At 45.2% G+C, this 11,722-nt stretch overlaps 1 protein-coding gene across 12 annotated transcripts in view; it reads right to left on the reverse strand.

Annotated features, from left to right (window-relative positions):
* The window catches only part of LOC118217280 (supervillin-like), a 43,351-nt gene extending 31,936 nt beyond the window's left edge, over positions 1–11,415 (reverse strand). For 11 of the 12 annotated variants that reach the window (XM_035399161.1, XM_035399151.1, XM_035399153.1 and 8 more), the window contains exon 1: positions 11,314–11,415. The gene's annotated coding sequence lies outside the window, so the exon portion shown is untranslated. Of the gene's footprint in view, positions 1–10,323; positions 10,508–11,313 lie in introns of those variants that run through there. The other variant, XM_035399150.1, reaches the window with a different exon arrangement.
* Positions 11,416–11,722: the final 307 nt, after the last annotated feature.

Below are 11,722 nucleotides of genomic sequence, written 5' to 3' on the forward strand. Positions count from 1 at the left end.
GCACTCCAAATAAACTGGGGCAGCAGAAAAACGTTTGGTTTGGTAAACGATGTCCGTAAAATGGGATGTGCCATATTTTAAAACCTGAGAATAGGGCATCTGTCATTACATTACAGGCATTTAGCAGACGCTCTTATCCAGAGCGTCTTGCTCAACTTTTTGCATAGCATTTACATTGCATTCATTTGTACAGCTGGATATACTGTATACTGAAGCAATGCAGGTTACGTACTTTGCTCAAGGGTACAACGGCTGTACCCTGCCTGGGAATCAAACCTGTATCAACTTTGTGCTCTTTCGCCCAAGCTGGCAGGTTCTGAAGAGGGGACCACCAACAGAACCGGGCCAACTAGCAGCCAAACCACCAACAGAACTGGGCCAACTAGCAGCCAAACCACCAAAAGAACCAGGCCAACTAGCAGCCAAACCACCAGCAGAACTGGGCCAACTAGCAGCCAAACCACCAAAAGAACCAGGCCAACTAGCAGCCAAACCACCAGCAGAACTGGGCCAACCAGCAGCCAAACCACCAACAGAACTGGGCCAACTAGCAGCCAAACCACCAAAAGAACCAGGCCAACTAGCAGCCAAACCACCAGCAGAACTGGGCCAACCAGCAGCCAAACCACCAACAGAACTGGGCCAACTAGCAGCCAAACCACCAACAGAACTGGGCCAACCAGCAGCCAAACCACCAACAGAACTGGGCCAACCAGCAGCCAAACCACCAGCAGAACTGGGCCAACCAGCAGCCAAACCACCACGCACCCTTCCTTGATTTTAATAACCTGATAAAAATACTTCACCACATCATATGTTGTCACCGTGTCACTCAACAAGTGCCCGGGCAGAGGACAGACGTGGCTGGTGTTAGGGTTTTTCTCTGCTGGTTTAATTACCTATTAATAGGTAATGTTGTCATAAATACAGGCGGTACCACATTCCAGAGCCTAGCTCACACTGGAGAAGGTGCTGTTAAAATCTATTTCTAAATTGACACTTTCACGCATGCGTTATATTGAAAGTCTATTTTCTATACCGCAAAGTCTTAACACATGAGAATAGGTCCAGGTCCACAACACAAACACAGCATCTGTTCCATCGACTATAAATAAAGAAACCATATCTGTGGATCAGCACATTGACCAGAAATGGACCACAAATAGACCAGGGCACTGGGACAGCCTGAGGAAAGTACCAGTGCAACTGAGCCAACACAGCCAACACTGCCTAAATCAATTCACCAAACATTGCCAACACTGACAAAGTCAACTGACCCAACAAACTAACAGTCAAAACCAACTAAACCACAACAAAACCAATACTGTCCAAATCAACAGACCCAACACTGTTAACACTGTTCAAATTAGTTGACCCACAATAGGGAAAATGCTGTCTAAATCAATTCATCCAACACCACCAACACTGCCCAAATCAACTGACCAAACACACAGCCAAAATAAAATGACTGCAAACAGACAATACTGCACAAACTGACAGACCCCAAACAGCCAACATTGCCAAAATCAACAGACCTCAACACTACCCCACACTGGTGTACATATGTTCTGGAAAGCCCTGTAATGTGTATTCCTGATTACTGTGTGTGGTATTCCAGTGTGCAAAATGCTGCCCCTTTCACCATTCACCATTCATTAAGCAGATGCTCTTATCCATACTTAAAAATGAGCTCCTACCATGGTAAGATCACAGGTTTAGTGACAACAAATCCTGACACAGCATATAGGCTAGATTAGGACATCACCAACTGCACACAGGAAGCAGGGGGTGACAGCTAGCACACACACACTGCAGACCAGCTGTCTCCTCCAATAGTGAGAACAGGAGCTGACAGCCTCATTGTTGGACTCCACCCAAAAATCATAATTTGGTACATTCTGCCTTACCCTCAGAATAATGGTGTGACTAATAATGGTGTGACTAATAACACCAATTCTATCATCTGTGTCAATTGAAACAATGATGTCATTGGGTTAAAAGTCCACTTCTCTCTATAATTAACATGAACAGAGGTGTCTTTACAATGAGACAACATTGCGTAATGGTGGCAAATCTTCCATTTTCTTGATATTTCTGAACTTAAGCCTGAATTTCCTGAATCTTTTCTCTACAGCGAGGGAAAGGGAAGACCTTGTACCCGGGTGATGTCATCGTTTGAGGCATGGTTTTGTAAATTCTTTGTTGTGGGCTAAGCATTATGTGACACATTAGATGTGACACAGATAAATTATTCTTAAGGTAAGGACCAGCATGGTAAATAATGAATGCAGACTGGAGCTCTACTTTAATTCAGGATCTGCGGTGGCCAGACCTTCTACACTCTTTTCCTCTCAGTGATCCAGGATCAGAGGTCACCGGGCAACACAAAAGGGACTTAGCAAGAGCCAATACATCGGCTTCTCAGCCCTCCAGTATCAGTCCTTCTCGGGGCCCAGGATGCATTAGCCACGGAGCTACCACCAGTCTGCAAACAGGACCAAGCCCATTAAAACAGAGAACACAAATGGTCTCTGACACATTGTGTACATAGCCCTCAGGTTAACTAGCCATGCAAAGAGATGAAGCAGCAGCTCCGTTGTCTAGCGATGGAAGACTGGAGCTTGACGATCAACAAAACACATAGGCTAGTTTTCAGACATTGCTAGTGGCTTACTGATGTGAACCTGTTATGCTTAGGGTTGGGAGAACCAAGCTTTAAACTGATGTAAACGTGTCAGTGATTGATAGCTCCACCCATCATGGGGCTAAAGAAACCTCACTCTGCCGTTGCTATCGCTGTCTATAGTAAGCTGGTGCCCCTCATCATGCCAATTATATCAATTACAGAGAGAACGGCACGCCCTCAGTAACAATGTGCATACCGTCCATAGGAAGGGATACACAATAAGAGTAGAAATGTTTGAACGTGCTTATTAACTCTAAGAATACAGTTGTTAGTTAATGTTTTGGCATTCTCAGCGCCTGTGTCAGTGAGCCACATCTTGTCAGCACAAAAACACGGAGCAGCCAGGAAGGCAGAGGCAAAAGAATGTTTCTTAGAAAGCCATTATAAACCGTTTTAAACTGGAATGAAATGCAAAAAAAGCATTACGGCATCACTTCGCAAACATCTACCCTAACGTCAGATTATAACATTGACACAAGCAGAAAATATTAGCCTACCGGCGGGTCACCCTCAACAAAAACAGGGCTCGGCTAATGATGTCATTATAGGCTTTGCTAACACCGAGGACACTCAACACCGCCATCGCTAACGTCACACCAACGCCTACGACACCTTGAGGCGGTGAGGTGTGTTCGGACCTATACCTCGATCAACGTTTGAGGCCTGTCAGGTCGGGAGAACGAGTTCACCAAAACTGCCCCAAGCCGCGTTCCTGTTTACTGCACAGTGGTGCTCAGCACTGCAGAGTAGGGCTGGGCGATGTGGACAAAATCAAATATCAGGATATTGTTGACCAAATACCTCGATATCGATATTGTGATGACAATGTGGGGATGACTATTGGTACCTTCACAAAATGACACAATGAGATTTTTGATAAATAATAATCAGTAATGGCTATGTAATAACTAAGTGGGTAAAGGCAAGTAATAGAACAGCTAGGTCAGGTAAGTTCAGAAAATGACATCACTTTACTGTAATGCTGCCTTTAAAACCAGGAAAAGACAGCACTTATGCCATATCACGATGTTACGATATACAAAAAATCCCAGGCAATATGTAGTCTCATATCACGATATGGATATAGTATTGATGTATTGCCCAGCCCTGCTGCAGTGCTAAGGGCTGCGGTGCTCAGGGTGTTCTGCACACGGGCGGCCAAAAGGAGACGTGTCAGCCAGCGCGGGTGAAATTACACACCCAGCGTCACGCAGGACCCATACACCCCCATCAGGGAAAAGCATGTCTGCCAGTCACAGATCCTGTTCAACTGTGCCTGACTTTCATTGGACACAAAAGCATATGGACGTAACACTACAAATCTGACCTGGTACCTTCTCAAAACATCACATCAGCCCCAAATGCTTCACATGAACACAGAAAAGGACGAAGAACAAAAATAAAGTAGCACACTGCAATAATAATCAAAAGATTTTGCTAAACTCAGGGCCCATAATAAACATCAAAAGCAGGGCTTTTAAAAGTCAAGACATAATGCATGGATAATATAAGCATGAACATTAAAAATTAAGAATGGGTTAAAATACATAAATAAATAAAAACAGAATAATAATAAAAGACTACAGTACAAAGCCAACCAAAAAATGCGTTTCCAGCTTGCTTTTAAAATATTCGACTGTTCCAACCACCCTAACATCCAATGACAGGGTGTTCCAAAGTAGTTCATAGATAAAAATCTAAAAGCTGTCTCCCTAGTTTGCCCCCGTGTGTAGCCATAACAGATGATAAACACACATGAACGTGTCTCTTAAATGGCACAGCTGAAGCTCAGAAAGCAACAACAAGCAAAGCTCATAGACCCGCTGACCTCCACATGCCCATTCATGGGTAAGCTGGAGTCTGGTTCAGCATGGCAAAATAGGGTTTATCTTTTCAATAATGCAGCATCATTCATCCATCCATTCAATATCTATACCCGCTTTTCCTGGGCGGGGTCGCAAGCATGCATTGGGCAAGAGGCAGGAAAACACCCTGGACATGCTGCACCATTGAAAAGCTTTAAAGTGCATTCAACACAAATCATAGACAAGCAAGTAGGATGACCATATTTGGCAAGATTTCTTTTTTTTTTTTTCTGTCTCATAGCAAACAAAAGTTCTGATACCAGCAAGTCTCCAACATGAGACTAAGTGGCATTTTACAGCATCACATTCATTCAGCAGGCATGGTTCTCAGAGAGCAAAGCCCCCAGTAGTCACGAGGGGTCCATCCCCCAGGCAGTTTTGACAAGCTGGCTGGCCACACACCTCAGACAAAACACGGAGTTCGGCGAAACGGGGTGGGGCAAACAAGAGGCGATCTTCTGACAAATTTCCGTCCTACCTCCTCTCAACGAAGAGTGTGAGGGAAAGACGGGCCCCGAGGCGTCCCGGCCGGGCTCGTTAGAAGATGGGAAAGAACCGCCGCCGCGCTGCAGCGCGTATCCCGGGGCGACGGCGAGAGAGGCCGGCTCGGTGATCCCTGGAGGTCATGTGACGGGCCCGGGGGGAGCGGGGGGTGGGGGGGGGGAATCATCGCGCATCGTCGCCTCGTAAGCCAATAATGCTATCTGTCACATACGCCCGCTGACAGACAGGCTGAACAGGAGCGATTTGCTACTAACGCGGGCAAACCCACAGCTCCACGACCCGCATTACCGACCGCGACGTGCCAGTAAAGGCTCGGGCGGGGGGGGGGGGGGGGGGGGGGGAACACGAGAGCCGCGTCTCGCCTGCCGAAGTTCCCTCCGCGGCCGCGAGCAGAGCAAACACCCGACTGAAAACACACAGGGGCTTTGCGGTGGGGCCCCGTGGCTGATTCGCCGTCCTCACACAGGTATTAGGGGCTTAGGGGGGGTGGGGGGTGGGGGGGGATCAGGCAGAGCCGCCGGGACCGCCGACGGAACAGGGCGTTAAAAATCGCTGGAAGTTTAGCGGGGGCTGACGCCCGGTCTTTTTGCTGCGATTTACGGGGCTTTGGCGTCGGGACACGCCGGCCCCATTTTTTTCAGGCTTCTGTCACTGGGGCAAAGGGAACACCCCCCCGCCCCTCACCCCCCACTTACCCACCCACCCTACTGTCAAAACAGCCGTGGGTTGGGTTTTTTTGGCCCCGATGGCTCACTGGTGTAAAAAAACACGGTATCCCCCTGCCGCAAACCAAAAGCAAGCAAACACATGGGACACATGAAGGCTATATGAAGGCCTCGAACAGACCTGGGTCAAATACTTTAAACCTTAAGACACCAGAAATATTCCTGTAAATCACTGGCAGTTCTTAGAAGAAAATCCTAATTTCTCTGAAAGATCTGAATGAATCTCTTCTTTTATACGTGTTTGCTCTTTTTTTTTTCTTTTTTTTTTACTTTCATCTGTAGGAGTGTTTTCAAATTTTACCTACTTCTAAAAGTTTAACGAATTCAAATCTGAATTCCAGGTTTCCCAGGTTTGACCTCAAAACAGGACTCCAACCAAATCGCCTGCAAACAAGCCAATTCACACCTTGACACAGCACAAATCAACAGAACATCCCCACAGCCAAAACGGCAGAACACAAATCCAGCTCAACCCAATGCGGCACCACCTACAGTGACCCAAAACGAGCCAAGCCAATATAAACAAACACAAACTCAAAACAACCTAAACCATCACCATCCAAGTGAAAATAGCCAAAAGCAACCCAACACCTCCAGCAACCCAGCACACCCTGACTTGGACAAAATCCAACAAGAGCCATCACAACCCAAAACAATGCCATCGTAAAACTACGGGACCGACTGAAAACAAACATTACTGTGAAGTGAATCCAGCTGGCTGTTAGGCATGATGCCATGTCTTATCTTTACTTTGGTGTTCGGCAGGGTCTACAGTAATGAAAATCTAACCACAGGAAGCTGCAGGCCCAGACTCCAGGCCAGCTGTTCTGGCCACAGACCAGAGATTCTGAGAGATAATTGGTCCAAAGAATGTCAAACGCACAAATGAAAAGTCTTGGCCAAAAATAGAGCCCAATTTGAGTCACAGGCACCGATGGGAAAGTGGTTGAGGAGTGATTGAAAAGCAGAGGAACCTGAACACAACTGTGGAAAATATTCAACTATTCCCACCACCAGTCACTGCAGTGCTAGTGTTTACCTTTCTTCTGTAGAATCTTTTTGAACCTTCCTTTCTCACAAAAACCAAAGCATTTCACAAGCAGATACACTGTGAGAAATGGCCAGTTCCAATTCTGTGGTATAAACTCCATACCAATTCATGATCCACATTTTGGTATAAACAGCACTGCCAGTTAGTGATCCACACGGCGGTATAAACAACATTGCCAGTTAGTGATCCACACTGTAGTATCACAGCACTGCCAGTTAGTGATCCACACTGTGGTTTAACATGTAAAGCAGATGAGACTTCTACAAACCCAGGAACCAGGCAGCTGTGGAGTGTAACCTTTTACAGGTCATTAAAAGCTAACACCTGTTCAAGAAATCACTTCACACACTGTTTTTGGGTAACTTTGTCAAAAATTTAAAAAAAATTAAAAAACAGGTTTTTAAGATCTCCTCTCTCCTCTTACTGTGGGCCAGGATTCATGATTATTTAGGATTTTTTCTGCATTTCTGCTAAAATCCCATATTAGCACTTATTAAGCATCATCTTATTGATCATCAGAAAACCCTCATGTAGTATTCTCACCAAGCCACCTGTTCATGACGCACCCTACAGTGAGTCTCTGCTTTCAGCTGCCCCGTCAGTGCTCACACACCCACCACAGGCCCCCCACAGGCCCCCTACAGACCCCCAACAGACCCCCTACAGACCAGTGTCCTGCGCTCCCATGAGACGGCCAGTCACCGCAGAGTGACATCACAGCTATCCCCCTCCTCTCCTAAACAAACAGAATGGCCTTCTCTTCCTCTCCAGCAGGAATGCAATTTCAGCAGCCAATAAGCCTTTGTGATGCCGAAGACCAGGGCAAAGAGGGCGGAGCCAATACGCCACTGGGAAAATATTTGCAGGGGCGGAGTCTGTCCCACGGATTACCAGCCGGTCGCCTCTCTGACAGGGTTTGGCTGCATTAACCCAAATCCACTGTCTCCACCGCTGCATCATGGGAGGACCAAACAGTCCCGGAATAACATTCCGTAATCCCTGCTACGGCACTGTGATCCCGGAGCGATGTGCACCAGACGGGGGGCCCTCCCAACTCCCCACCCTGCCAAAGCCCACCAATTAGCCCTTTGAAGAGCAGAGTTGTTGGGATGTTTTTTTCTGAATTCCGAGTCAGTGCTCTAGAACTCCACTGCATTCTCATTGTTACACCAGCATTAGAATGCTCAGTGAAGAACATGCCAATCTCATAATTGTGACCTTACACCTTAAAGGGGTTGATGACAGATTAATGTGTGTATGTGAGGGGGGGGGGGTTGTAGAGGCTAGGGGTAGGGGTTGGGATTAGAGGATAGGGACAGGGGCTGGTTTTGCGAGTAGGGTCTTTGGTTGAGGGTACTGGTATGGAGTAAGGGGTCGGGGCTGGGGTAGAAGATGAGATTCTTGTGGTTGTTTATCAGCTCGATGTACAAGCAAAGCCCCCTGGGCAGAACACAAGGCTATCACAGGGGAATTATGACAATATATCATTTTTAAATATCATACGCCAAGCAGGGAGATAGTGGGCACTATTTATATCATCGTTGGAAATGCCAGACTGAGGAGGAAATCCAAACCCTTCGGCTGTCATGGTACTTGAAACCCCAAACGCACCGATCTGGTGTTTCTAAACAGGAATATCTTGCCTGCGACCAAAAATTACATCCTTTCCCCTTGCTTAAAGCCAAGAAGTTCAGTATAAGCATTGTCCCAAGTCTCCAAATGGTAGCTCTGTGCTGGACACTCAAATGTCTCAGGATGTCTTCAGGTGTCCTGTTGCCTAGCAACCGACTGTAAACACATGCGAACTGGAACTGCACAGGCCACAGGGCCTGAAAGTTGATAACAGACCAGGTCACCTGCGCTCAGATACCGGAGGTACACCTGGAGCACCTTCGTTTGGATTAAAACATGATATCCTCCCTGAAGACCATGCAAAGAACAGAAACCCATTTGTGTATGCCAAAGCTATGCAAGACTGACACTGTTGAACAAGGCCGTGGATAAAAACAGAAACTGTGCGCTTATGCAAATTGGGTTCAATTCACTTGCACTATCAGCCCCTAACTGCTTTCCACGTAAATGCGTATTCAGTATTTCTCTCTGTGCTGTACATTTTACTATGCAAATTAATCACCGAGGAAGGACAATTGGACTCGTCACGTGCTACATGCGGTCTTGCTGAAGTGAAAGTGACCAATGTTGAGCTGCATGCCAGAAGAGTGTACAAACACTAACTGACACGGGAAGGGAGTTTTATTGGTCCAGACAGCGAAAAATTTTCAGCAATGTTAAATCTGGTAATCGGAGCTCGCCTGCTCTCAACACTAACCGCCTGCTCTCCGAAGCTGCCAAGCTACCTGACGCTCAAAGCACCTCAATCTCCCACACGAAGAAGCCCTAACACACTTCCACCAACAATTTCTAGGGCTGACAACAAACTGAAAGAATCAGAACCGACTGATAGAGTGACTGTTTGGAAGCGTGCAGGAGATGGTGCATTCTCAAACTTAACTACAGTTGGTACCTGTCAGTCCCTGTTTACAGTGGCTTGTATACAGTATGTCAAAATCCGTTATGCTGTATTCAGTGCAATTTAGATAATTGGGATAAAACCTTAAAACATTCAGTAAACCAAAATACCAGCCACTATGCAACAACAACACCAAATTAGGCCTCTTTAATTTTTGCTATTATGTAGACAGCTGAATACTTATTTTAGCAGGTGAGTTTATATTACTTGGTATATTACAGAAAGAAGGAGAAGGAAGAGGCTGTAGTTACACATCCAATATGCCCACCACCACATCTTGCAGCTGCTTATCGCTTGTCAAAACTATAAGTTAGGAAATATATAACCTGTCTCATTTAGGCTATTCTGCAGGAAATTCTTTATAATCTATGACTGTGTTTTTAAGGCAGATGTATGAGGTTTCGTTTTTTTTTTAAACTCCTACTCAAACCACGTTCGATAATCATCAAAACGCAAGTAATTCAATAGTGCGTCATTAAGTTAGTAAACAGACCTATAAGGGTGACAGGCAACAATCCACCAGTGAAAACACAAACAACACTGCGTTCAGAAGTGTTTTGTTTTCCCTTCTGAATTGGTTAGTCGCATTCATGCAAATATTCAACAGTGCCACAAAGGCAGTGTGATTAACAAAAACGTTTCTGCCTTGCTGTACAGTCCAAGGTGTAACACAAGGTGATGAAGAATATTAATTTACTTGACAACACCTGGAAAAGGTGAACTATCCTTGGTCAATACTTCACAGTCAAACCAGCCAAGGGAAAAATGCGCAATTGCACATTCGTCGAGTATAAAGAATGTGTAGGTTATCAGAGGAACATATACCACTCCCATCGTTAACCTGGCCTAGTAGCGGCGTCAGCGCCTTCGAACAGGCTAAGGATTTTCTTGGAAACCTAAGACAGTTTATAAGGCTACTCGGAACTACACTTCAAATGCTGGAGAAAAATTTGGCTACTCACAGAATCCGTCGCAAACGCCGGAGCCTCATGCAACCAGTAACAGGCTATATTAGCGGTTCAGAGAGACGGTCGGTTCAACAAGAGAGAATCCCATTTCCATTACAGCGTAATTATCCTCTCAGGAAAGCAGTCATTACTTATTCTTGGATAGTTAGTCTACTGTTCCCATTTAAAAGTCGCTGCACGCGGCAACACGTCACCTAGATATGAGCTCTTCAGTAGACTGAGTATCCGCCCCTATTTGCTCATGCATAAATTGATCGCTTTCTCAAAGTTTTAAATCGTTATTTTTAAACAAAACCTGATTTACTTTATGTATTCTATTTACAGATCTCTCACACTTTGTATTGATGAAAATAAATGAAAAATAAAAGCACACATAGGCTAATATAAACCAGATTTAAGACAAATTGTAGGCTTAGTACGGCCTTATTATTATTATTATTGTTATTATTATTAATGATAGCATCAAGAACAACATCAATAATAACAATAATAATAATAATATTTACAGACCATCTTTCACAGTTAATGGAATATCGAAGGCAATATCCTAATAGTTATTGTAAAACTCGCATACCTGAATAAACATGAATGTTATAAATTAATGTTCAGGGGGTCCTGTTGCATTTTAAACTATTCAATGTATCATTAGCACTTGATGACAGGGGTGCTGTGGCATCAATATTAGGCTACATCCGCTTATTTGACAGTCATGTTACAAATCATATTGGGCAGTATCAATACAGTATCTATTAAGTGACATAAATGTAAAAAATAGTCTTGCTTTTCACAAAACCTGAAAACAACTAAATATATCGCCTTCGACAACAAAAAATAAATAAACAAATAAATAGCCTAAATGGAGGGCAGTTCCACATGAAACATTGATTATCATTCTATGTCTACCGGAATAGAAAAGGCAACGGGTGTATAATGGCTAAAATCCCGCGTGAGGCCTGACAGAAAAAAGTTTGCAGAGGTACTTACACGAGTTGCTTCAGCTGTGGGATTGGGATCGATGGGCGATTGGTGGCGGGGGGACCTGGGCAGGCCATCTGTGCGCCTGCATGTGAGTGCAGGACAGTCCATATAGGGAATGCGAGCCTCACCCCGATAAAAATACCCCCTGCGCCTCAGCATTCCTCCATCCGGGCCGCAGCCAAGGGCGCAAGGCACGCCAATCACTCATACACGCGCACACACGCACACGCGCGCGCAGGGACTTAAACACGTTCACCATTAATCACACCTATCGGCGGCTGTACATTTACAACCCATTCTTTCCCAAAAGGATAATTATATTCTGGGCGTTGAGAATTTCAACTATAAAGTAAGATTTATTGACTCGGGTACCTTGGGCTTATAGAGGCGAAGGAAAGGCACATTAGAACCGAGC

This window comes from Anguilla anguilla, chromosome 17 (assembly GCF_013347855.1).
Source record: "Anguilla anguilla isolate fAngAng1 chromosome 17, fAngAng1.pri, whole genome shotgun sequence".
NCBI lineage: Eukaryota > Metazoa > Chordata > Actinopteri > Anguilliformes > Anguillidae > Anguilla > Anguilla anguilla.